The sequence below is a fragment of the Pleurodeles waltl genome, chromosome 3_1 (genome assembly GCF_031143425.1).
Source record: "Pleurodeles waltl isolate 20211129_DDA chromosome 3_1, aPleWal1.hap1.20221129, whole genome shotgun sequence".
In the NCBI taxonomy this organism is placed as follows: Eukaryota; Metazoa; Chordata; class Amphibia; order Caudata; family Salamandridae; genus Pleurodeles; species Pleurodeles waltl.
Window position 1 is genome coordinate 1393830259 of NC_090440.1, and position 13929 is coordinate 1393844187.

Here is a 13929-nt window from a genome sequence, read left to right on the forward strand (position 1 = left end):
GCAAAACCAATACACATTGTTAGCCTATTCATTGTTCTAACACCCAATCTTCAACCCATCAGAGCTCAGACCCAGAACACTCATCCCCTGCAGAGCCACTATACCTCAGACTTCTTACCGCACATTGTGTGTTAGGGAGTCTCTGGGAGTGTTTGACTGTTTTTGACAATGTCGGAGTCTACAAAAAGACTGTTCACACCTTGAAAGACTTGTGGAAGGTCCAGGCTCTATTCTGAGGACCCCTACAAAGAATGCTTATACTGTCTTTATCCCCTGCATAAGACTAAGACTGCAAACATTGCCATGCTTCTTCTGCTAAAACCCTCAAAGATTGAGAGGGTAGATTGCTTCTGTCGCTGCAGAAAAAGAAGACACATACTGAGTGCGAGGAGAGGGCTCATTCCTCCTCAAGGCCAGGAAAGGAAGGGGCGTTCTTCAGCCTCTGACAGACTCTATAAGATCCAGGTCTCGCAGGTGGGAGACCAGTACTGAGAGGAATAGAAGCAAGAAGCCAGCAGGTCCTTCTTCCTCTCATGAAAAGTTTTTCACCAACTTTATCTACTCCTGATAACAGCTACTATGTCACCTAGAATGTCCTCGTGGACAACGATGTTGATGGCAAGTTCAACTACGTTGATGACCAAAATGACGACTTCCTGATTGTCGCTGAGGAAGAGTCTGACGATGTCGTTGACAAGACTGTCTGATGGCGAAGATATCCACGACAATGGCAAAACCTGCTACTGCTCCTTCGACGAAGTCTACTTCCGGATCCACGTCATTGACGACCCCATAGACGGCAAAAGACTGTCTATTTCTAGCAAGGGTATGACCTCTTCTCTGCCTCAGATTTAAAAGATTTGACTCCTGCCTCCAACACATTTACTGCAGTTTCAGGAATCTGGGGATGAACATTTTTGTCCACTGTATAGCCCTTTCCAGTTGAACGTTAAGTGTCAGGGAGGCGGATGATGGGGAAGGGGACTATGCAGCATAACTCAAGGGTGAATATTCTTTCTCTGCCGGGGGTCATCAATCCAGCCAGGAATACAATACATTCCAGGAACACAATCCGTATGAAGACCAAGAGGAAGAACCACACCAGGGGCAGGAGCCGGCTATTGCAATCCCTGTCGTGCACTTCTGCATGATGATAAAGGACTACTGCAAAAGGTTCCCAGATGCCAATGATGCTTAACAGTCTGCCTCTAGGTAGGAAGCCGTTAAGTCCATTCCTGCCCCACAGACCACACCTAATTCACAATAAGAAAGACCTGTACCACCATTAATTACTGTTCAGGATACCTTTCAGGACAGTGATGGTGACCAGCAGCTGGAAGAGTGAGACATCCAATTGGATCCTAGTGACCCTCCTGAGTGAGTGTGATGATTGTGACACCATGCCAGCATCTCCTACTCCTCCCATAGTGGACTCTCCACCAGCGAACATTGGTAGTTTCCTCTGCCAGCTAAACAGAGTGCTTCCTCTTTTATTTTAAGGCAGTAGCACAGCTCACAAGTGGTATTATCCTTATTGTTGATTTAATCTGGCAAGAAGGCCTAAAACTAATGAAGACCCACAGCATCGGTATCGGCTATTATCCCAACGCTAGATTAAAAAAATAATACAACGCTCTGGAAAATTCACGGCATGGCTCCATTGGTCAACCGAGACCGAATTCGGTCCTTATGCAGGCTGCCCGGAGAAGAGCAAAGAACCCTTCCTCGCTGTGCACGGATCCTCTTGCCAAAGAAGGCCAAAGGCTCTATAATCTTGGAAAGCTTTTATCTGCTATTGCACCTACTCCAATACAAGCCTCCAGTGCGCTGGCCATTCTTGGGAGATACGACCATCAGATGTGGTCTGACGTTTCACCTCTATTGGAGTATCTCCCAGAGGACAAAAAGGAGGAACCCTGGGAAATATTAATGGAAGAAGAGAAGGCCTTGTCTGAATTCATTGTTGTGGCCATGGATGTTTCTTCCACAGCCTTCAGACAAAAAGCGGGAGCTGCAATATTGCTGCACCAAAGATGGCTAAAAGCAACTGCATTCTGGTCCGAAATGCAAGTGAAAATTCTCAACATGCTGTCTGATGGCGAGAATCTGTTTGGAAAACACATTGAAAAGTCTTTGCACTTTATAAAGGGAGATACCTGCGTGGCGTAATCGTAGGGCACCTTGCAGCAGAGGCATTTCCAGCTCTTTTGGGGCAGAGGTAGAGGCCAAATCTGATAAAGACTTCTAGTTTGCAGATTCCTTACCTTAGAATTCTCCCTCAGGCGTCAGACTGGATCCGGAGATTTTTTTCTGCGAGCAATACCTTTGCACACCGGTAGGTGGCGTCTGTCGACTCCACGGGTGCCCACCATCGACGTAGACTCGATCCTCATACCCCACGACTTGGAGTCGGAACAGCGTCAACCAACGCCACCTCGGTCTTCGATGGAGCCTACTCACCCTAGGTCAGATTGGACCGTTTTCTTTATGGGTACAAATTCGGGGAAGGATTGGAGGGGTCCCTGGATCCTTATGAATACCAGGATGACCCTAACTTGGACTGCACACAGGAGTTGGGCGATGCCAGTGGTCTGGATACCTCTCCAGACGCTGGCATGCTGTCTCCTCCTGCCATGGCTATGGTGGAGGGAGCAACTTATGCTATGATTGTCAGCAGGGCGGCTGAGGTCATTGGCCTTGAGCTTCCTACTGTACAGGTCAGGTCCAATCTCCTGACAGAGGTGCTTCAGCTAGCGGCTTCCACATCTGAGCCCCTTTTGCCATTCAATGAAGCCCTCACAAATGTACTTAGTCCAAACCCAACACAGGGGCTCCTGTGAACAGGATTGTCACACGCCGCCATCAGCCCGCCCTGAACGAACCTAAATTCCTGTCCCAACATCCCACCCCTGAGATTCTTGTCATCCAGGCTTCCTCTTCCTCCGGCGCACCCCCTTCCCCACCCCCGGATAGGGAACCAAAAAAGGCTGGAACAATTTGGGAACATGATGTTTTCTTCCTCCAGTCTCATGCTGCGGTCCATGAACCCCGCATGCCTTTTGTGCCGTGTAGGAAGTTGGCTCGGTATATACTATCTCAAAGTGAGAGAAAGTGTGCCCAGAGTCCAAGGGTTCCCCTTAGAGGTTGCTACTGGCAAAATTAGATAATTCTAATGCTCTATTTTGTGGTAGTGTGGTCGAGCAGTAGGCTTATCAGAGGGTAGTGCTAAGCATTTGTTGTTCACACACAGTCAATAAATGAGGAACACACACTCAAAGACTTAACTTTAGGCCAATTGTTTTTATATAGAAAAATATATTTTCTTAATTTACTTCAGAATCATAAGATTCAAGATTTTAAGTAAATACATTAAATGCAAGGTACTCCACACAGGTAAGTAAGGAACTTTGAATTAAAGCAGTAGTACACACAATGTAGGTTTAAATGGCAATAAGCTATTTTAAAAGTGGACACAGTGCAAAAATCAACAGTTCCTGGGGGAGGTAAGTATGGTTAAGTTTTTGAGGTAAGTAAAGCACTTACAAGTTCAGTCTTCTGGACATAGGCAACCCACTGTTGGCGGTTCAAGGCAACCCCAAAGTCACTGCACCAGCAACACAGGGCCGGTTAGGTGCAGAGGTCAAAGGAGGGCCCAAAACACACAGATCCCTATGGAGAGCAGGGGTGCTCCGGTTCCGGTCTGCTGGCAGGGAAGTACTTTCGTCCTCTGGGAGCAGACCAGGGGGGGTTTGTAGAGCACTGGGGAGAGACACAAACAGGCTCACAAAACACACCCTTAGCGGCACAGGGGCGGCCGGGTGCAGTGTGCAAAGGTGGCATCGGGTTTGCTATAGAAAGCAATGGAGGGACCCGATGGTCACTTAGGCGATGCAGAAAAGGCACAGGGGGGCTTTTCGGGCCAGCCACCGACTGGGCTAGGCAGAAGGCTGCCTGATGGTCACTCCTGCACTGGAGTTTGGTTTCTCTCGGTCCTTGGGGCTGCAGGTGCAGTCCTGGGTCCAGGCGTCGGGTTCCTTGTTACCAGGCAGTCGCGGTCAGGGGGAGCCTCTGGATCCTTTCTGCAGGCGTCGCTGTGGGGGTGCAGGGGGGTCGTCTCAGGTTACTCACGAGGTCGTAGTCGCCTGGGAGTCCTCTCTGCAGTGTTGGTTCTCTGGAGCGCCAGCCTGGGGCGTCAGGTGCAGAGTGTGAAGTCTCACGCTTCCGGCGGGAAGAGTGAGTTCTTTAAAAGTTGCTTCTTTGTTTCAAAGATGTTGCTTTTGTTGAACAGTGCAGCTGTTCTCAGGAGTTTCTTGGGCGTTCAGTTTCAGGGCAGTCCTCTGAGTCTTCAGGGGTCGCTGGTTCCTGTCAGATGCGTCGCTGTGCAGGTTCTTTGAGTCTGGAGACAGGCCAGTATGGTTGGGGCCAAGACATTTGTCGCCGTCGTCTCAGCAGGGCTTTCAGGTCAGCAGTCCTTCTTTGTGTAGGTTGCAGGAATCTGATTTCCTGGGTTCTGGTTCGCCCCTAAATACTACATTTAGGGGTGTGTTTAGGTCAGGAGGCTACACCCTCTTTGTGCCTCCTCCCTGAGGGGAGGGGGGCACATCCCTAATCCTTTTGGCGGAATCCTCCAAATTCAAGATGGAGAATTTCTAAAGGCAGGGGGGACACCTTAGGGTCTATCCTGACTGGTGGGTGGTGACTCCTTGTTTTTCTCATTATCTCCTCCAGCCTTGCTGCCAAAAGTGGGGGCAGTGGTCGGGAAGGGAGGGGGGGGAGAGGCGGGCATCTCCACTAGCTGGGCTGCCATGGGGTGCTGTAACACAAGGCATGAGCCTTTGAGGCTCACCGCCAGGTGTTACAGTTCCTGCAGGGGGAGGTGAGAACCACCTTCACCCAGTACAGGCTTTGTTCCTGGCCACAGAATGACAAAGGCACTCTCCCCATGTGGCCAGAAACGCGTGTGGTTGTGGCAGGCTGGCAAAACTGGTCAGCCTAGCACTAGGAGTAGGACTGGTATTCAGGAGCATCTCTAAAATGCCCTATGGGTTCATTTTACAATACATTCCACACTGGCATCAGTGTGTATTTATTGTGCTGAGAAGTTGGATACCAAACTTCCCAGATTTCAGTGTAGCCATTATGGAACTGTGGAGTTTGTGTTTGACAAACTCCCAGACCATATACTCTTTATGGCTACCCTGCACTTATAATGTCTAAGAATTGTCTTAGACACTGTAGGGGCATAGTGCTCATGCAGCTATCCCCTCACCTGTGGTATAGTGCACCTTGCCTTAGGGCTGTAAGGCCTGCTAGAGGGGTGACTTACCTATGCCACAGGCAGTGAGTTGTGGGCATGGCACCCTGAGGGGAGTGCCATGTCGACTTAGTCTTTTTCTCCTCACAAGCACACACAAGCTGTGAGGCAGTGTGCATGTGCTGATTGAGTGGTCCCCAGGGTGGCATAATACATGCTGCAGCCCTTAGAGACCTTTCTGGCCACAGTGCCCTTGGTACCAGAGGTACCTTTTACAATGTACTTATCTGTGTGCCAGGGCTGTGCCAATTGTGGAGACAAAGGTACAGTTTTAGGAAATGAACACTTGGTCTGGGGCCTGGTTAGCAGGGTCCTAGCACACTTTCAATCAAAGCTGGCATCAACAAAAGGCAAAAAGTTAGGGATAACCATGCCAACAGTGGCATTTTCCTACACTCCCGAAAAGCGGGTCCAAGATATTCAGGCTATGATTCTGTTCTTTCAGCCTCTGTCTTGGGTTTCGGTGAGACTGACTCTGAGGCTGCTGGGCCTTATGGCCTCCTGCAAGTGACACATGCCAGATGGTATTAGTGGGCTCTGCAGTGGGACTAGAAGTTCCAGGCAGCGCAGCATCAGGGGAATCTCTGACTTGGTCCAGATCTCGGCGGGGACTGTTAAAGACCTGGTGTGGTGGCTTTCAAATCTGCATTGGGTCCATGGCAGATCCCTCTCCCTTCCCCAGCCAAATCTATACATAGTGACAAATGCGTTGATTCTGCGTTGGGGCGGCCACATGGGAGAGGCGGAGATCAGAGGCCTCTGGTCTCTGGCAGAGTCTGGGCTCCATATCACTCTTCTGGAGCTACAGGCGATAAGGCTTGCGTTGAAAGCATTTCTTCCCTCTCTCAAAGGGAAAGTAGTGTAAGTGTTCACGGACCATACTACCGCCATGTGGTACTGCAACAAACAGGGTGGAGTTGGGTCCTGGATCCTTTGTCAGGAGGCACTACGCCTCTGGGCAATGGTTGGAACATCAGGGCATTACCCTGGTGGGTCAACATCTGGCGGGTTCTCTCGATGCCAGAGCGGACAAATTTGGCTGTCGATGCACAGCCGATCACAAATGGCTTCTCCACCAGGTGGTAGTGCAAGGTCTCTTTCAGCAGTGGGGAGAGCCTTGGTTAGATCTGTTTGTCTCCGCAGAGAACGCGCAATGTCAGCTCAGCTGTTTTACGCATTGGAGTTTCCAAGGCGGCACTCGCTCGGAGACGCTTTTTGTCCCGAGTGAAACTCCGGCCTCCTTTGCACCTTTCCAACTATACCACTCCTGTCCAGAGTTCTCAAGAAAATCAGGAACGACCGGGCCCAAGTTATCTTGGTAGCTCCAGACTGGGCACGGAGAGTATGGTATGAAGAGCTATTGAGCATGTGCAGCGATCCTCCACTCAAACTGCCTCTTTGGGTGGATCTTCTGTCGCAGCAACAGGGGACGGTTCTCCACCCGAACCTTTCCAATCTCCACTTTCATGCTTGGAGATTGAGCGGCGGCAGTTGATTACTTTTGATCTTCCACCCAAAGTCTGTGATGTTATCTTGACAGCCAGGCATCCCTCCACCAAAACGGTTATACGCCTGTCGTTGGCATAAATTTGTGGCATGGTGTGCCAACAAATCTGTTGATCCCCTCTGTGCTCCTCTAGCTGAGGTTCTTTTGTTCATTCTTTCTATGGCCCAGCAGGGTTCTGCTTTGGGCACCCTTCAAGGGTATTTAGTGGCCATTTCGGCCTTTCTTAGGCTACCTGATCAGCCCTCACTCTTTAAATCTGTTATTGTGAATAGATTCCTTAAAGGTCTCACCCGTTTATTTCCTCCCACTCCATTTATCATGCCTCAGAGGGACCTCAATCTTGTCCTTACGAGCAGATGTACAATTGCCATTTACGGCTCCTCACTTTCAAAACTGTCTTTCTTGTTGCCATCACTTCAGCTCGCAAAGTGAGTGAGCGTCAAGCTCTTTCTTCCAAGCCTTCATTGTTTTCTGTGCACCCTGACAAAGTGGTTTTGCGCACTAAGGCTTCCTTCCTTCCTTCCCAAGGTTGTTACGCCTTTTCATGTAGGCCAGTCCATCACCTTGCCTACTTCTAACGCACCCCTACATCCTTCTCATGAGAAGGAGAGACTCCACCGTCTGGACTCAAAAAGAGCATTGGTGACTACCTCAATCGATTTTAATCAAAGATTTCCAGGTAGACGATCAACTTTTTGTCTGGTATGTGGGTGTGAAGAAAGGGAAGGTGGTGCATCTCTCGATGGGTACTTCTTTGCATCAAGATGTGCTACGCTTTGGCCAATAAGCAACCCCCTGAGGGCTTGTGCACTCATTCCAACAGAGCAACTGCTGCTTCCACTGCGTTAGCATGCGGAGTTCCTGTCCTGGATATCTGCCAGGCAGCTATGTGGGCATCCCTGCACAGGTTTGCCAAACATTACTGCCTGGACAGTCAGGTCGACTACTTTGGTAATTCGGTACTGCAGGACTTTCGCAGCCCACCTCAGAGGATGGCATTGCTTGAGTAACTATTCTAAGGTAAGGAATCTGAAACTAGAAGTCCCTATCAGATGTACAACTTACTTACCTTTGATAATGAAATATCTGGTAGAGACATACTCTAGTTGCATATTCCTAACAGATCCACCCATCCTCTCCGCTTGCGAACAAATTTGTAGGGACAGGGATTCCCCCTTCAGGTTCATAGCTCTAGCGCACCAATCTCAGTGTTCTTAGCGGCTCTGTGTTTTGGTGTGAAAAGTCGTTAAAAGAAACTGACGTCACTGCACTGAGGCGGCGTCTGTGTACTACTCCCAATGTCATCACAGCGACTAACGCCTCCTGCAGAGTTGACGGACGCCACCTACCGACGCACAAGGGTATTGCTCAAAGAAAAAATTTCTGGGTCTAGCCTTTTGCCTGGGACGAAAATTCTAAGGTAAGTAATCTGCAACTAGAATATGTCTACCAGATATTTAATTTCCAAAGATAAGTAACTTGTACTTTAGGACCCGGAAACAGTTCCAGCAAAGATTTCAGCCTTACTCATAGCAAGGTTTTCTACCATGACATCCCACCCAGTCCTACAGACCAACAACAGTCTTCGTATTCCAGACAGCTAGTGCGTTGACATCCTTCAGCAGGAGGAAAGTCACAAGATACTTGCAGGAGGCAATGCTGTGAAACCAGTTCTTGTCACCTCAGTTCCGGTTCGGCAACTCTCTCTCCAAATTTTTTGATCACTAGAAGCTCATCTCTTCCAAATGGGTGTTACACATAATGCAACACGGTTACACCCTGGAATTTGTTGAAAAGCCCCCCAGTCTACCTCTGTGCAAGGCAACTCATTGTCATCTCCTCATTTTGAAGAAAGAAATGTGATTGCTTCTTTCCGAGGAGGATATAAATGAAGTGCCTTTCAATCAGTGCAACCAAGTTCTACTCCATCTTCTTCCTCTTCAAGTAAGAAGTCAGGAAAGTGGAGGCAGGTGATGGATCTGGGGCTCTTAAACAAGTTCATCAAAAACAGCCCTTCAGGATGCTATCTCTTCAGGAGATTTTGCAGCTGGTGGACTCTGGAAACGACCTTACTTCCCTAGATCTACTTGACGCATATTTACATAGTCCGATACACCAAATCCGAAGCACCAAATTGTTTCTCAAGTTTGAGGTGGCAATATGCCATTATCAGTTCAAGGTGCTGTTAAGGTCCACGTCTGGAGTATTTACCGGTGGCAGCTTTTCTCAGATATTCAGGTCACCAGTTGTTCCCGTACCTGGATGACTGGGTGATAAAGGGTCCCATTTTTCATTCAGCAAAGAGGTCGACACAGGCTTGTCTGTAGCTGTTTCAATCCTTAGGCCTCAACAAGGAAAAGTCCTCATTCATTCCATCCATGTGGGAGGTGTTTCTAGGAGAAGCTGTCAAAAGCCTTTCCTACTGAAGAAAGGATTTTGCGCTTACAAGCAATCACTCAAACCCTCTCTTCAAAAGACTTCACTGCATTAAGAACATACGAGTCTATGTTGGGAAGGATGTTGTCCAGCATCCCATTGATTCCAAATTGCCGCCTTCACATGCTGCCTCTTTAGGATCAGCTTGATGCACAGTGGACTCAATGCTACGGATCTTTTGAGGACAGGATTTCAATTACTCCAAAGATGAGGTTAGCGATGTCCTGGTGGTCTATCAGAAACAAGGTCTCACAGGGACTCGCTCCTTCCACTTGTTCCTTCAAGTGATACCACGGGTGGTGAGGAAGGACAGCAGACGCCTCCCTAAAAGGCTCGGGGCTTAGAGGTTCACAGGAAGTGGTCCTGTCAGAAAGCATTGTCTCACATAAACCTTCAAGAGCTGAAGGCTGTTTTTCTAGGCCTTCAGGTCTTTCATCTTAGAATCCTCAGATCTACAGCATTGATGAGAACAGTCAACACTACGACAATATTTTATCTTATCAAACAAGGAGGGACAGAATCACAGGCTGTGTCAACTCAAGCACGGCAAATATTGGAGTGGCTGTTAACCAAAACCACATTGTTGAAAATATAGCATGTTACAGGAGCACAGAACAAATGTGCGGATTCCCTCCGCAGAACGGACGAGCAATGCCACAAGTGGAAGCTCAGCCAGAGTCAGGTTTTCCAGTCTTGGGGTTATCCTGCCCTAGATCTTTTCGTCACTGCTCTCAACAAGAAGTGCAAATTTTTCACCAGCAGATATCCTCAACGAGTATATGGGGGGGTGTAACACCTTCCATTTTTCTTGGATGGGGGCAGAACCTTCGCTGCTTCGTTCTCATCGCCCCAGCATGGCCAAGACAGAATTGTTTCACTGAGCTTCTTCGCTTATCTGAGTGGCTCGCACATTCAGTTAACGATGAAGGAGGATTTACTGTCAATTTAACAGGGACAAGTGGTTCACCCACAGATCCAAACTCTCAACTTCTCAGCCTGGCTCCTCACTACGCTGAATTCAGAGCTCTAGCTCTCTGACTAACGTGATTCAGTTCTACATAATGGTTGTGCTCCTTCCACGAACAAAATGCTACTCTGCAAAGTAGAAAAGATTTTGCTCATGGTGTGCTTCTCAGTCTTACCATCCTTTTTCGTCTACACCTGAGCAGATTCTCCACTATGTGCTGCATCTAGCCAAATTAGGTTGCACGCATGCATCCATTAGGGTGCATCTTGCTGCAATCTCTAGATTCAGATGGAGATCTGAACAGTTATCATTATGGTCCAATAGACTTGTGAAGGAGTTTATGAAATGTCTGTTCAGGCTTACCGTCCAGTCAAGCCTCATCCTGTTCTTCGGCTGCTAAGCACAGTCAACAAAACGTATGAGATTTCCTTTGAACCCATTCACAAGTCTGAATTGACATTCCTCGGTTGGAAAGTGGCCTTTCAGTTGGCTACTACGTCTGCGAGATGGATACGTAAAATTAAGGTTTTGACAATTAAAGAACTTTATCTAGAGTTTAAAAAGGACAGTCACACTGCGCACTAATCCATCATTCATCTCGAAAACGCCAACAACCTTTCATCTCAATGAGCCCATCGTTTTGACTTTCTTCTCAGCTCCATCCTCACCTGCGGAAAGGGTCTTGCAGTCTTTGGACATTAAACGCTGTTTTAAGTTCTGCCTACAAAGAAAAAAAGCTTTCTGGAAGTCAAGTCAGCTGCTCATTTCCTTCTTATCTCTAAGAAAGGGTCAGGCCTTATCACGGGCTGGCATTGGTCACTGGGTCTCAGCAACTATAGCCTTCTGTCATGAAAAGGCAGAACATCTTCGTACTGCCAACGTGAAGGCTCATTCAACCCAAAAGGTCACGGCATCTTCAGCCCTGTAGGCCATATCTGTTATTACATCTACCCTTTTCCTCGAATGTTTCAGTTATTGTTATTGCTTGCTGATGTGCTACTTTTTTTTAGCCCATTTCTAGTATCAATGAGCTTGGTTTTACTCTTCTCATTTAGGCACTTTCATGGTATGATGATTCTCCTTACCCACCTCAAATGGTGAAATGGATACTGTTAAATAGTCTGATTCAAGCATGTGAATGTATTAAAAAGTCAGAACTGGAAAAGTTACTGAACTGTATACGGTGTTTCTTCAGTATTCATGTTTTATAAATTCACATGCGCCCCTCCCTCCTCCACGTTAAAACACCATTTCAAATCGCTTATGCTTGTATTACACTTGTGCTCGAAATATGAGTGTAGGAAGTTGGCTCTGTATGTGCTATTTCAAAGTAAGGAATAGCATGCACAGAGTCCAAGGGTTCCCCTTAGAGGTAAAATAGTGGTAAAAAATAGATAATACTAATGCTCTATTTTGTGGTAGTGTGGTCGAGCAGTAGGCTTATCCAAGGAGTAGTGTTAAGCATTTGTTGTACATACACATAGACAATAAATGAGGTACACACACTCAGAGACAAATCCAGCCAATAGGTTTTTATATAGAAAAATATCTTTTCTTAGTTTATTTTAAGAACCACGGGTTCAAATTCTACATGTAATATCTCATTCGAAAGGTATTACAGGTAAGTACTTTAGGAACTTCAAATCATCAAAATTGCATGTATACTTTTCAAGTTATTCACAAATAGCTGTTTTGAAAGTGGACACTTAGTGCAATTTTCACAGTTCCTAGGGGAGGTAAGTATTTGTTAGGTTAACCAGGTAAGTAAGACACTTACAGGGCTTAGTTCTTGGTCCAAGGTAGCCCACCGTTGGGGGTTCAGAGCAACCCCAAAGTCACCACACCAGCAGCTCAGGGCCGGTCAGGTGCAGAGTTCAAAGTGGTGCCCAAAACGCATAGGCTAGAATGGAGAGAAGGGGGTGCCCCGGTTCCGGTCTGCTTGCAGGTAAGTACCCGCGTCTTCGGAGGGCAGACCAGGGGGGTTTTGTAGGGCACCGGGGGGGACACAAGCCCACACAGAAATTTCACCCTCAGCGGCGCGGGGGCGGCCGGGTGCAGTGTAGGAACAAGCGTCGGGTTCGCAATGTTAGTCTATGAGAGATCTCGGGATCTCTTCAGCGCTGAAGGCAGGCAAGGGGGGGGTTCCTCGGGGAAACCTCCACTTGGGCAAGGGAGAGGGACTCCTGGGGGTCACTTCTCCAGTGAAAGTCCGGTCCTTCAGGTCCTGGGGGCTGCGGGTGCAGGGTCTCTCCCAGGCGTCGGGACTTTAGGTTCAAAGAGTCGCGGTCAGGGGAAGCCTCGGGATTCCCTCTGCAGGCGGCGCGGTGGGGGCTCAGGGGGGACAGGTTTTGGTACTCACAGTATCAGAGTAGTCCTGGGGTCCCTCCTGAGGCGTCGGATCTCCACCAGCCGAGTCGGGGTCGCCGGGTGCAGTGTTGCAAGTCTCACGCTTCTTGCGGGGAGCTTGCAGGGTTCTTTAAAGCTGCTGGAAACAAAGTTGCAGCTTTTCTTGGAGCAGGTCCGCTGTCCTCTGGAGTTTCTTGTCTTTTCGAAGCAGGGGCAGTCCTCAGAGGATGTCGAGGTCGCTGGTCCCTTTGGAAGGCGTCGCTGGAGCAGGATCTTTGGAAGGCAGGAGACAGGCCGGTGAGTTTCTGGAGCCAAGGCAGTTGTCGTCTTCTGGTCTTCCTCTGCAGGGGTTTTTCAGCTAGGCAGTCCTTCTTCTTGTAGTTGCAGGAATCTAATTTTCTAGGGTTCAGGGTAGCCCTTAAATACTAAATTTAAGGGCGTGTTTAGGTCTGGGGGGTTAGTAGCCAATGGCTACTAGCCCTGAGGGTGGGTACACCCTCTTTGTGCCTCCTCCCAAGGGGAGGGGGTCACAATCCTAACCCTATTGGGGGAATCCTCCATCTGCAAGATGGAGGATTTCTAAAAGTTAGAGTCACTTCAGCTCAGGACACCTTAGGGGCTGTCCTGACTGGTCAGTGACTCCTCCTTGTTTTTCTCATTATCTTCTCCGGCCTTGCCGCCAAAAGTGGGGCCTGGCCGGAGGGGGCGGGCAACTCCACTAGCTGGAGTGTCCTGCTGGGTTGGCACAAAGGAGGTGAGCCTTTGAGGCTCACCGCCAGGTGTGACAATTCCTGCCTGGGGGAGGTGTTAGCATCTCCACCCAGTGCAGGCTTTGTTACTGGCCTCAGAGTGACAAAGGCACTCTCCCCATGGGGCCAGCAACATGTCTCGGTTTGTGGCAGGCTGCTAAAACTAGTCAGCCTACACAGATAGTCGGTTAAGTTTCAGGGGGCACCTCTAAGGTGCCCTCTGTGGTGTATTTTACAATAAAAGGTACACTGGCATCAGTGTGCATTTATTGTGCTGAGAAGTTTGATACCAAACTTCCCAGTTTTCAGTGTAGCCATTATGGTGCTGTGGAGTTCGTGTTTGACAAACTCCCAGACCATATACTCTTATGGCTACCCTGCACTTACAATGTCTAAGGTTTTGTTTAGACACTGTAGGGGTACCATGCTCATGCACTGGTACCCTCACCTATGGTATAGTGCACCCTGCCTTAGGGCTGTAAGGCCTGCTAGAGGGGTGTCTTACCTATACTGCATAGGCAGTGAGAGGCTGGCATGGCACCCTGAGGGGAGTGCCATGTCGACTTACTCGGTTTGTCCTCACTAGCACACACAAGCTGGCAAGCAGTGT

At 48.6% G+C, this 13929-nt stretch overlaps 1 protein-coding gene across 18 annotated transcripts in view; it reads left to right on the plus strand.

The window, feature by feature from the left end:
- PUM1 (pumilio RNA binding family member 1) overlaps positions 1 to 13929 on the plus strand; it is an 859012-nt gene that overhangs the window by 816248 nt on the left and 28835 nt on the right. The gene's annotated exons all lie outside the window — the stretch shown is intronic.